The sequence below is a fragment of the Calidris pugnax genome, unplaced genomic scaffold (genome assembly GCF_001431845.1).
Source record: "Calidris pugnax isolate Ruff unplaced genomic scaffold, ASM143184v1 scaffold14, whole genome shotgun sequence".
NCBI lineage: Eukaryota > Metazoa > Chordata > Aves > Charadriiformes > Scolopacidae > Calidris > Calidris pugnax.
The window spans coordinates 1,667,423-1,681,627 of record NW_015090793.1 but is presented as its reverse complement, the minus strand read 5'-3'; positions in this window follow the sequence as shown (position 1 = coordinate 1,681,627).

Here is a 14,205-nt window from a genome sequence, read left to right as displayed (position 1 = left end):
ATACATGGCATGCACGGAAAAACATATAACTTCAGAGATAGTTCCTCTTTCAAAGTACATGATATTTGTTAGATGGCTTCAAGTAGCAGAAGGAGCACTTTTTTTTCCTTCAGAGCTGTGTGGAAAAGATAAGGCATCAAAGGACACACATAATTCAGTCCCTCTGTTAGCCAGAAGAATCAAGCAAATACACATCTTTCTCTGACTTCTAGCTGCTAATGGTCTTCCCCTCGGGTGTCACCAGTTGCAATGGAAAGGCAAAAGGTAAGGGATGCCAGGGGCAGGATGTCAGAGGTGAGCAATCAACAGTGGAAATGGCGAACCTTAGAAGAACAGGTAAAGAAAATCTTGCTCATTCACCAGAAAGGAAAACTGTGGTGAAAACCTTCCATGATTGCTTATTCACAGTGCTTCTGACTTATCTAATGTCCCTCAGAAGAGTCTAGACCTTTGATTTCAATGACCAATATAACTATTTATTTGATGTATGTTAATGCTTAATACTGTTCATGCAAACATCAGACATATACTACAACTACATAAAGTCTTTCTTAAAGTTATTGAAGAAACGTAATTCAGAATATCTATCTACCAAGTGGATGGGTAAATATGTTAACATTAGCATACTATTATTAGCTCAACCTCACACACACACATAGCGAGTACACACAATCAGGAACTGGATCCAACTACGCTGGTCACCTTGTAAACACCCAGTGAGGCACAGTCCTTTCCCCAAGGCAAATCTAAAATATTAATCAGCAAATACTTAGGCAAGTATTTCTGCATACAATAGTAGTCTTATTGCGTGTAAGAGGATGGCTCATAATAGCTACACATTTGCACACATTTGCCAGATCAAAGCCTTACCCAGGGCAATTCACACATTGTGAAAAACACTGAGAGATAAAGGGAAAGAAAGGCAGGGAAAGAAAATCGCATGGCTTTTAACGTAATAAACTGTTTTGAATGCAAGAGTGTCGTTGTTCTAAAAACTATTAATGATGTTATTTATCTCCAAAGTAGACGTGTTTACCACCATTTGTCACTCATTCATCAAAATAATAATACAACGAGGACTATCTTTCGAAATTTCAAGCACTCAAATATTCATAGGTCCAGCAAAAAGTCGGATTAATCTGTAATTTAAGATAAATACGTTTAGAGTTTTTAGCTGGTCTTCTTTGGACCTCTGTAACCTCAAGAAACACATTTTTAGGTTTATCTTGGTGAACAATAGGACCGGGACCTAACCACTTAGTTTAGAGTTCATCACTCTACAAGCTGCAAATCTGCCATATCACTTCTTCAGTTTTCAGTAACTTAATAAAAATACCCAACACCATCAGCATCAGAAACACGGCTCAAGTCATATGGAAAAATTTCCTCTCCTAAATCAGATGTCTAAACACCCATCCAAAGGAGCAGAGACTTTAGAGAGATTTCACCACAGCCACAGAAATGTGTCCACTGCAGATCTTCTCAGAAACATTCATTCATACGGGAATTTTCAAGATGTTTTTACTTCTGCCAGTATTGCTGGAAACCAAAATTCTTAACAGGAGTGGAAAACAAACAACAAGAAACAGCAAAACAGGCCAACTCCATGTGGTATTATGAATCCAAATGATTACAACTTCTCTGCAGGATTCATTCAGCTGTGGATCTGGTAATATTCCTCAACTGAAAATGCCTAACACTTAAGTTATATAGTATTGGCTGCTATATAAAGACTTCGTTTCTAGTTTCATTTGTACTTTACATACATGGTGAGTCAAATTAAAATCACGGTAGAGCGGGATACTTGAAAGCCAGCATTTCTACAGCAGAATTTTAATTGCCTAGAAAGAACTGTATTGAGGTCAGCGTGTAGTGATGCAGCTTGAATAGTTTAACAGTTAGTGAACTCTGCTAATAGCTCCCATTGCTAATGCACAGTTAAAATTGTCCACGGTTATTATTGTTTGTTCACAGGGAATTTGCCAGCAATAATACATGTTTTTATTAGACAGTGTAGGGCACACCCCAAACCAGACTTCGGAGGGGGAAAAGGCAGAGGAGGGCTCCGAGGGTGGAGCCAGCCCTTGGGAGGAAAAATAGCTCCAGAGCATCCGCTAAGAGCTGCATTTTTTCTCTAAGTTATAACGTATTTATTTAGCCAGTGATGTCCTGTTTAATGGCTGTAAAGTAGCACAAAGCAGAGGGTAGTTGACCTTCTAAGCTTAGAGAAGAAGAATTCCAACTTCTAGAGGAGCATCAAGCTGAAGGCCCACTTTGTGGAGAGATGTTTGGTGCACACAGGAGGGTGCCAGGAATTCCTGCATCATGGTGGGGATGCTTCAGCCAGGCTTCCTGGAAGGTCTGCCTAGTCTTATAGAGGACACATTGCCCCAGAGACATCTTAGGGATGTCTTTTAAAACACACAGGGCAGGGGCCCCTGTGCTCTTGAGGGCCTGGGGATTTGGCACGCAATCACTCCTTGACACAAAAAACGTGCTCTTGAGTTTCAGCTTTCTTTCCTTAAAAAATGTATGACTACTCTTCATTAGTGAAGAAAAGCTTGACAGAGTCTAAGCAATATGAATATTCCTGAGCTCTGACTTTGCAACTTCAAACTCTGTTGTTTCCTATGATGCTCTAAAATTCAGCAGTTTGGGCATAAAACTGAGTGGTTTGCACCAGTCGGACATCACGCATTTTATTTTCTGTCCCCTTCTCAGTGAGGACCTGCCTCTTGCTGTCCCAAGCTCCCCACAAAGCGAATATAACCGGACAACACTATTTGAACTTCCTGCTCTGCTTTGTGGAAATGGGCAGCTGAGGAACAGAGAGACAGTTATTATTGTTTTGTCAGAGACCTTTCCTCTGGTGTAATTATAATTACCTTGCATAGCCAGGATATAATTTCTTTGGATAGGTACATTTTTTCTGATCTTCACTGATTTGTTACCAGCCCCATTGGAAGCTCCTGAACCAACTCCAGTATCTGAGCATCAGCCTCACCCATGCAGTCCTCCTTCCACCTCCAGGTTTAACATATTGTCTGCTTTTTGCAGACATGCTGGAGGTTCTGTCCATATAATGCCAAGGAGAGTAATAACTTTCCTTTCTCTATGAAATAACATTTTACAACTGCTTTTAGAATCTGAACAGTAAAAAATAGATCTATATTTCACTGTTTTCTAATTTGGTGTGCTCTCCTTGGACTTCTAAACTTAAAAGTATATTAAAAGCACTGTCTGGATTTTCAAACTTTTGTGGCAGCCACGTCTCATCATTTCCAGACATAGCACACCATTTTCAAACATAGGATTTTTTACAAATCTCTTGTTTGCTGCACAAATAGAGTATTTAGTATCATGGCCTAGTTTTTCAGAAAAAAAAAAAATCTAAATGGTGGAGGGTAGATCCAGTGTTCATCACTGCAGAAAGCGGATTTACAATCACAAGTATATTCAAAAATGTGTAGGGCAGAAAAAATATTCTGTCCTAAAACTGTTTTCATTTAAAATTAGGATACATATTTAAAAATTTTTAAATGAGTTTTCTGTTTGTCAGAGAACTATTTTTTTCAATTTTATTCTTTATTGAAGAACCAAATATACAGAAACACTAAGACTTCAGTCTGAGACAGGCATGGTGTGTCCCCAGACATGTCATCAGGTCTCAAGCTGTGTCCATCCTTTTCCGCAGATCCAGTGGAACCTCTGGTCTTGTGTATCATGATGCCCTGTGAGAAAGGGTCACCACAACAAAACTGCACTCTCTTGCCCTGAGGGCATGATGGAAGATGAAATCAGAGGATTCCTCCACAGAGAGGAGAGTAAGAGAAAAGCAATAAACTGCAATTCCTAAGTGGTCTGAAGCATTCCCATTTTCATCTAAGAAAACTTTTTTTGCTGCATGTTGAAAAAAAAAAATACACTTCTCTCTGTAAAAAGTTGTGAGGGTTCCATTAATGATAACATTCTCAGTAGAGAAATTTCTATTTTTACAGCAGTACTTGTGTGTTTCTGAAAACCAAGGCAGAATACTCAACAGTATCAAAAGGAAGATCCAGAAAGCTGTGCCAAATATGACATAGACAAGGCATTATTACTTTTTTTAACCAAGCAGAGATGAAGATGAAAATTTGTTTGGTTTTGTTTTGTTTTTTAAAAAAGGCAAAACTGATACCTCACAGAGCTAAGGTTTCACCCCACTATTGCTGAATTTAAGCTAATCCTACATACCATTTTGATTGATTTTCAGACCGGAGAGGAACAGAAGGGATGTGGTCAGGGGCAGTGAGGTAGGCATGGTTTTCCTGTTCTTTTGAGTTCTTTAACCAAAAAGATGTGCTGACTGGTGGGAAGTATGGTAGGAAAATCCAGGATGAAAATGCCAAGGGAGAAGGTTTGCCCAATACCATGAGATAAGGAAAAGAAAAATGAGCTCTGACTTACAAGGGTACCCTAGATTCCGTGACCTGCCTGGTCACACATTTCTGGAGTGACTCATAGAATCAGGTACTTAAAAGCTTTGGGCATCACTTTTAATACTTTTTCAGAGACTTTTGATCTTTCTCTTCCTTTTTGTGTCCATCTTTTTTCATGGGGCTGGGTGGGGGCGAGATGAGGAAATTAGTTTTTCACTCTGCTTCCTTGGTGGGAGTAGGTGTGAGGGGATTAAGACGGTCTTTCACCTCCCCTTCATCCAGTTTGGCTAACAGAATTGTTCCACTTGTAAACTCGAGTGATTACAAACACACCCACTAGTTCTCAGATCATCTGACACATTCATTAGGAAATCAAAGGTCTTTTCTAGCTTGGAAGAGAAATCTTTACATTAAATACTAAAATAGAAGTGCTGGCACTCTGTAACCTTCTATAACAGATCATTATGCAGAGACAGACAGGTTCCAAGTTTTCTACAGGGTAAGGCTAACAATGTTTTGCTGAAGAAAAGACCAAACACGAAGTTCCTGAAATGTCTAAATAGGTTCTGTCTTTCCCACAATAAAACATTTCACATATTTTAAGGTTATTTGAAGCTTTGTAACTTATTTTTTTTGTGTGTAATATGATGCAGTGCTAGATAGTGTTATTTTGATAGAATTTATTTCTATCAATTTTTGATAGAAATAATTTTTATTTTGATATGGAATTGATTTATAATATAACACTATAGTTTTGCTATGGAAATTTGAGGGGCAATTTATACTGTTTCCCATCAGCCAGCACCTGGCTTAGGATAGGCATGATCTCAGGTTGATCTTCCTTATTGCTCTCCTGTTCATTAGTTACAGTATAGATAAAGTGCTTTAAATCATTTGCATATGGACTTCTGACTCCATAGCTGCTTGATTCCATATGAAACATCCCTCTGATCTCTCAGGCTTCTGAGGTTTCAGACTTGTGAAGAATCTCACTTTAGCAGCTGCTCCCATAAACGGGCATATACAAGCAAATTAGTAGAGACCTGAGTCTTTCCCTACTTACTCATGAAAATATTGGAGCAAAAAGGGGCAGATTGATGTATTGCCATCATTCCACCACCATGACAGAGTCAAAGGAACCATGCATAAAGGTACCTATGGGTGTTGTAGGGCAAATCTAGTAAGATAAACCACTTCCATGGCTGCTAGACTTGGTGTTGAAGTGGATTTGTGAGTGGATTTGTGAATGGATTTGTGCTTCTTCTATGGTACCAATAGCTTCATTGGATGTCCTATTGCAGAGCTTTGGGCTGAGCAGCATTTCAGATGCCCAGGAGTTCCCATAACCCTCCAAAAGACTACTGCAGGAAAAACCAGCAGCAGACACAGGCTCCTTCTTCCTGACATGCTGGTATAAACCTTGCAGCTGAGCAGAGGCTCAGCTGAGCTTTTTCCCTCTCGCTCTGAGTGTTCGGAAGTTAATTCACTGGGGACAGAGCTGTGAGAGTTCACAGTGCCAATTAATACGGAGTCAAACACTCAAGTTCATAGCCCTTCCACTGTAACCTAATGAGTAGGAGAGCAAACAAAGTGTCTTAGCTCATACTTAACTAGAAACTGTTAAGGAACCATTTAAAATTACCCCTTTGAATTTCATAGCAAGGACATAGCTAGAAAGTGTTAGCAGAGAATGTCTGCCTGTGGCCCCAGATTCTGACAGTTTATGGCTTTTTTTTTCTTTTGCTGCTAAGTAGCAGCTCCATTCTGCCAACATCCCTCACATTTTCTTCCAGGTTTTGACAAAAGGTATTTCCTTCTAGCTCAAGCTACAATTTTCCCAGCAAGTCAGTGCTGGTAAGAAGGTGTCTGACTTTAGTATTTCTTAACAGAAACAGCACTTCCAGGTTTACAAGACCCCGAAGGAGAAAAATCAGGCCTGCAATAAGGGAAAATCTGTGTTTAACCAGGTCAGTCTTGCTTGTAGACAGAGTCTATCAGCAGAGCTGTGAAGTCTCACACGTTGAGCATGGGGCTTGCTCTGCTGGCTTCTCTCTGAGGTCCCCCGGGTTAGGGCTCTATCCATGCAGTGCACTGTCCCTGCTATTTCTCCTCCCAGATGCACCGAACAGAGCAGAGCCAAAATCTGCTAATGAACGGTAATTGGCACAGGGTGATAGAGTGAGAAGTCTGGGGCCAGAACAGCTGCCAGGGGCCCCATGTTCAAAGGGGCCATGGAGGAGACACGTTCCTCAGCTCCAGCCATGCACTATAGCCTTTCCCCAGCACCTGCCGGGATAAAATCCCTTTCCATGAAGCTATTCTTAGGTCCATCCTAACACACAGCCTAGTGCCCCAGACAGATACTGCTCCTCATTGTTTGACTGGATATAGAAGATTAACCTATCTGTGTCTTAGATACATGTGGAAAACTGTGGCAGGGTCTACCTGTAGCTGTTTGTATCATTGAGACCATTCTGATCTGAAAATCATTTACACCCAGGAGAGCACTATGGTAAAGGGTTAATTGGAGCTCTTTGAGCACCAAAGCCTGAATTCACTGTTGCTGGGACCCAAATACTGTCTGGGACAAAATACCACCACCATTACACAGCAACAATGTCCATTAACAAGGCAAGATGGTGTTCTGCTTTCCGTCTCCATCCCTAGCATGATGACTTCCTTCTCTTCATCTCAGTCCACTGAATAAAGGCTTCCACAGCTTTTACTGCTCATAAGCATAAGGACTTTTTCTCCGTTAAAATTATGAAGATCTCCAATTTTAATGAGTTATGTGTTGTGGCAGCAACCTGATGCTAATGAATGACAGAACAGAGGTTGGCAGTAGAGACCTTCCGTAAGTTGCAGCGTGCCCCATTATACTAACAGGCTGGGTAGCGATGAGTGAATTATTCCAAAGGAACATAGACCAACATAATTGTTTTCCTGCAATTTTTATATCAAATATCACTTGCTTTTAAAAACATATTTCTTTTTTCCTTTACCATAGTCTCCTGCTGAGGAGAAGCTTGATCTGTGCCTGACCAGTTTGTTGTACGTACTGGAAAAATGAGCACACATTGCTTAAAGATGGATTAAGCTGTCTGTGTTTCCTCACTGTGTTTCTCCTCTTTGGGAAAGAGACTTGCACGAGGGGTTTCTCATGGACACAGTCAACAGCATTAACTTTCAGTGTGGGCAGGTTGCTGCAGGGCTTGGGCTGGACTAGCTGTCCTTCTGGGCTCACCTACCTTCTAAAACTCATAGTGGAGGCACAGCATGTCATGGGAGAAAAAAGGGCTTCCTGATAGCACAGGTCCAGAGCTTCCTCACACAGGTAAGCTGCAGTGACACCACCCTGTGTCTGTGCCAAGGATTTTGCTGCACAGCTCTTTCAGTGATTGCGTATAGGTCCCTTTTTTCATGCTTGAAGGGTTTTCTTTTCCGTGCTGTTAATCCATACTGCATAGCTTAAAAAATATATATCTATATATTCATGCTTGAGACCTGGCCTTTCACTGAGGCTCTTTGCTCCAGCTCTGGGCAAGGCTAAGAAATCACAGTATATAAAACACAGCTTACAGTAATTTTAACTTTTTACAGTAGGGATTTGAACCAGAACAGCTTTATGATGCTGGATTTCTAACGATGGAGGTCCCCAACAGAGATAGTCAAGGAAGAAAAATGAATTCACCAGCACTAATTTGTACTTGGATAACATTTGGGGTGAAATTTTAAATAAAAGTCATCAAGGAACACAGGGGTAAAAGGAGTCTTTCAGTTTGCCCTCTTCCAGGGGCGCAGGTTAAAAGGATATAACTGTTGTAGTGGAAAGACTTCCCACATTTCTCACTCCAGCAGCTTGTAAAAATAGTGGACTGGGGTTTATTTCATTTCATTTTATTTTATTTTATTTATTGCCCGTTTTTTGCAGACTTTGCTGAGCACAGAGCTGTCAAGTGTTCCAGCAGTATGCAATCACTCAAAGAGGCCAAGGACTGTGGCCCTTTAGGAGTCCCAGTGATGCACTTCAGCATCCCCAAACAGCCCCAAACCGTGGCATCTGGCCACGTACCCCTCTAAGCAGCAAGGTCTGATGTGAGCAACTCCTGCAGCACCAGGAGCACGTGGACCGTGCTTGACCCCATCTTGGGACCACGCAGTGCCATGACCTGAGAAGAACTCTGGAACACCCTGGATTTTGGGCAGCATTTTGTGTAGCAGGGCATTTTGCCACCATCACCACCACCACCTCTGTGTGCAGCCACCTCCCCCTGCCACGGTAGGAGCTCACTCCAGCAAAGAATGTGCAATCAAGATCTTCAGTTCAGATCCAGGAGCAGAATGTTTTCTTCAATTTATAAAGCATATACACAAAAGGAATCCTAAATCTGATTTGTATTGTTTGTGCATATACTATTTTCCTAGTATCAACACAGGCTCATGCATATAATTTCATTTGGGTTGGGTTGGGTTTTTTTAATTTTAAAAATTCTTTTCAGCTCCTACTCAACAACACCCTTCCTGTCTTTTTCTTTCTCTTAGTAAATTAAACTGTGTGCACACGGTTGTGCAGATACATACACACCCACACAGAGAGCCTACTTTCAACCTCACTGTGTTTATTGAGGTTCCCAAACTGTGCATTTCCTATTGCCCAGCTCCAGGGTCTCAGGAGCTGGACCTCTCTTTCTATTTACATAAAAGTTACTTCTAAATAAGATTTCCTTCATCATATGAGAACCGAGTTATTTCTGATCACGTTCCCTGCAGCATTAGGAATGTCAGGTGAGATGGGACTTCAGGGGTGATGGCAGCAGTCATTACTGCTACCACCATCACACAGCCACTTTCAGAAACTCATGATATCCCACCTTTAGGCTCTGCTGGTTACCAGAGAACTTAAAAAATTATAACTAGCCAAATAATTTTTAAGAGGCAAAACCACTTGATACTAGCATCAAATTAAAGCAACACACTTTTTTAATATCCGTATTAGTAAGGCAAAAGTCTTTCTGATTTTCACTGCATTTTTCCATGTTATACCATGTCCAAAATCTAAGAGATGTTGGATCTACCTGACAGATGTTTGAACACTGAGGTTAGGCAATCCAAGAACTAAGTAATCCAAGTTATTAAGAAATGTAGGAGTTTTGTAGACAATATTATAAACAATAGGGAAAAAAGTTATTCCTAGCAAACAAACTAGAAGCAGAAACAAAATGGTCTATGCTTTATAAAATAAGGTAAATTGTGGGTTATGCCATTTCCTGTTTTCCTCCAATGAATTGACTAAGTATAATCTGGATACTTTTATTACTGCTGTTTCATTACATGACATATTGTTAAACAAGTTGACTGAAGTGTGTCCTGTGAGAAATCTAATGACGAGGAGGTTGATCAATGCCATCTGCTTCCAGGACTGGAGAACTGGAGACCCCTAAAGAATGTAACATGGGCACAAAGAAGTGCAGTTCAGCCACGGGACTGAGCGGTCAATGGTGGAGGGACAACTTGTGAAAGAAAGAGCCTTGAAGGGACAGAGTTTTGAGGGTGGAACTTGGCAGGCAGGAGCAGGGGGAAAGCTCCAACGGTAGGAATGAGTAAGAAAAAAATTAAAAAGCCAATTGTGGGAAACTGAGACACAGGAGTCAATAACGAAGTGTGATCAGAAGTCTATGGCACCAGAGGCTCCGAAAAGAGGCGGAGAGGCTTTACCAACTTGTTTGTGCAAAAGTTGGAAGAAATGTCTGCCATCCTGAGCCAGTGTCACTTCCCATCTGTTGTGTATTCTGGATGGTTGAAAACCCCTTGAAGTCTTCCAGCGTTTCACAGGAAAAGATTCTGGGATTTTCCTTGGGGGTGTCAGAGGGGGGAGGAGTCCTTTTTCATTTAACATTTTTAGTATTCAAATTAGAAGACTTTCAGCATCCTGGGGTGAGACTCAAAAGCCTTTCCCTAGGAAGCCTGGGAGCATATCAGAAATCAATGGCATGGAGGATGGAAAAAGTTTCAAAAATGTGAGACTGGCAGGAAATACTGGCACATTTCTGTTTGATATTTACTTTCTTGGCATGCAGTGGCTCTTTTAGCGCCAATGGAAAATCCTTTAGTGCCAAGCCACTCTCAGATAAATCTGCACACAAAATACACTTTGAATTGGCATGTAGCTCTTGAGATTAAGGTTTAACCCTTGCCAAAATATGTATTTTTGGATTCTAGCATCTCTCTTAAGTAAATTAGGCAACTCATAACACTAAAATACTACACGTGACTGGTTTGAATTTAATGCATTTGAGCTCAGCCAAACCAAATGAATGGGGAAGAATGAGGACACTGGACATGGAAGGAAAACCAACCAACTAAGGTTCTGAATCAGATGCCCATTTTTGTACAGACATGGAGAAAATCATGGCCTGCAACCTACACAGACTAAACCTAATCTCTGGGGATGACTGAGTCCTACTACAAGGGTGGAGGTGATCTTTATGTAAGTGGGGAGTGTGGAGAGGTTGAGGACACGAGTAGACCTTGCATCTGTTCTTGTTAATGAGCTTTAAAGTCCCTTAACCCTCCTTATTAAATCCATGCTCGCACTATACCCTTGTGCAAAACACCGATTTTAAAGTTCAGTCTTCAACTGGACAGTCTGTACAATCATGAAAAAAACCCTGACCTTACGTTACTCCAGCGTTCATGGGTTTCAGCTCAGCCCGCTGGCAGTCCTGTCCCTAAGCTGGTCAGCGGGTGGGTGCAGTTTTGCTGCTCTGTCTCTCTCACTACAAAGCACTGATGCAAGATCTGCAATCAGCAGCAGCAGCTCCATGCAGCAGGCTGGGAGCAATTCCTGGAGCTCCAGGTCATGTAGGGATTGAAAGTAACTGCATTGCAATATAATATAATGAAGATGCTCATCTATATTGTAGGTCTACGGCACAAAAGGATGCTATGGACATAGGTGTGGTATATGCATCACTGTAAGTAGGGCCAGGGTTGTTGAATCAGGAGGTATGGTGAAGATCAGGACCTAAAGTCAGGTAGCACAAGGAAAGATCCACAGACCAAGACAGTTCCAGTTGTTAAACCCTTGGACTGAACCTTTTGCCTGTTTCCCACTTATTTCTTTTTTCTCGTTTATCAGCATTATGCAGAATGTTTCTCAGAAAGGAAAGGTTCCTTGCATCCTCTTTTTCCTCACAACTTTCCAAAACAGCACACGTTCTGACAGAGTGCTTCTCTGTTGTCAGGGGTACGATGAGAACCCTTTGCCTCCTTTGGGAAGTTGGAGGATATCTGCCTTTGATATGCCACATGGTCGTCTGGAATTCTTGAGATTGCACTCTCTTTCCTGCGAGTATGTGAAGACAATATGACCAATTGCAAAGAAATGAAAGGTGTGAACAGAGATTAACCCAAGTAATTCTGCTTTTATTGTTTTTATAGAGAGTTTAATTAGGCTGTTTTTAAAAGGCTAAACTCAGCATTAATCCGAGTTACCTGTACTCCATAATCCCATTATTATATCTCATCACAAAGCAATTGTTTAAAATACTTCTTGCTCTAAACCAGTCCTTTTTGGCAGCAGTAGAAAAAGAATCTTAAACCTCAGCTGTGTTAGCTAAGACAGAACCTAACTTTGCTAATGTAGGTATGCAAAGTCTTCCAAAGCAAGGTAATAGAGTAATACTACCTCTACCTTACTTTTAACAAAATATGATAGACAGTCTATTCAATAAGGTGCAACAGACCTTATTTATGCAATTTCTTTCTTCTAGTGTATTTCTTTGGCTTCAAAGCAGTTATGTCACATTTGTAAAGAGAATCCTCATACAAAGTCTCTAGCCCAGTATTTCTTGGTCTAACCAACTCACTGACAATGTCAGACTCTAGATTATTCTGACTGTCCCACTGTAAAATGGCTTGAAATCATGGATTTATGAAAAGAGGAACATCAGCTGTCATCCCAGCTTTCCAGCATTTGGCTGACTCGCTTCTACCCTGTCAATAAAAATAGGTTGTTATTAACAAAGCAGGAACTCAAAGGAATTGCTTGAAGCCTGTTTCTTGGATACACAATTTATGGTATTCAGACAAATTCACCAAAAATGTTGGGGGAGGAAAGGTTGTTTTATATATTTTCAGATCAAAGATCTCATTATTTAAAATACTGTCAGGTTGTCTTTCATCTTCAGAGCTGGCAAGCATAGGAAAGCATGTTGCAAATAAAAGCAGCCTTCCAAAATGTCATACTGATTATGCATTGGCAACTCAGCTACTTGAAGCCCAGATAGATGACAAATATTACACGTCCACTACGTGGTTTAGCTGTGGTGGTTTGAGAGGCTGAACAACTGCCTTTTCTACACATATTGCAGAAACAGCCATATCACAAATGGCATACTCAGTGACAATATTTCCCAACCTATAAATTTAAGTTTATGTTAATTTCTTTTGGTGGTTGATAAAATACGCTAAAGGCTGGCATGAAGCTGCTAGCTTCTTATCACATCTCTTATTTCACAGGACACATGTTGACATGTTCTGTAATTTCATACATTTTTTCCCACTATTTCCCCATACTTTGACAGTGACAGCAGTCTATTACCATCTAACTCTAGGAACTTAGAAAAAAATATTGTAATAGATGGTTAGACACATTTTACGCATGTAGAAACTTCTTCAAAGTTGTGAGATGGTCGCCAGCATGTACTTTTCCAACATTAATGAGGTGTTGAGCAATAAAAGGAATGCATGTCAAATTGTAACTGATAACGGACAATGATTTACTTCTACTCACTTTACCAGTTTTTCTGTCTCGGGAAAATATTTAGTGTATATTTTCATTAGTATGGTATTCTCAGAAGAACAGGGAAATTGCGACTATTTAATGTCTCTTGAAGGAATGCTTTCAACTGCAGAGAATGGAGGGGAAAAGCCATGGAAGTAATTTGCTACTGAATTTCTTCATAATTACAGGGTTACGACACATACAAAAACAATGAGTCTCCTTTTGAAATTTTACGTGGGTGAAAGGTGAAGACCAAGCTGAATTGGGTCACTTGTTTATTCTGATGATGATGACAAGCTTGAATATATAATAATAAAGAGAAGCCAACAGCTACGTTGACATAAATGAAAATTAACACACCCAAATTGCAGAAAAGCCTAAAATGATTCAGAGTCTCTCTTATTCAGAAATAGTTTCTGCAGATTCTGCTAGTACCAGTAAAAACTGATAAAAAATAAATACAGCTTTAATTATGCCCATATTTATTAATGCACATACAGCTTGGGTCTATATTAGTGATTATAACGATAGAGCATTGTCTGTCTTGGCAAGCTGGCAGTAAGTTAATGTTTGATAACATACAATAAATTAAATTGAGTTATTGTTTGCTGGTATAGGAACAAGATTTCCGAGGAAGCCATTCCAAGATGTACAACTGACTTCTCAGTCCACCGATGTTCTTTACTGCACACAGAGAGACAATTTCAGCTGCAATTAGAATCTCTTTGTCACAGAGATGGTGAATGAAGCATGATGACCAGACCAATGTCCTACACAGGCTGAAGCGTCACAGAAGGTGCCCACATATAGGTTTCTTTACAAATGTAAAGATGCTATTGATGGGATTTCCTCTTCTGAAGAATGAGAATCATAAATCTTTGTCAGCATACAACACACCATCATTTCATAACAACTTTTTTCCTAGCTTTTTAAAGACAAAATATTAGCTTCAACCTACCTGATTCACTTTAATTGCCATCACTTCATTTCCTCTTTGAGCAT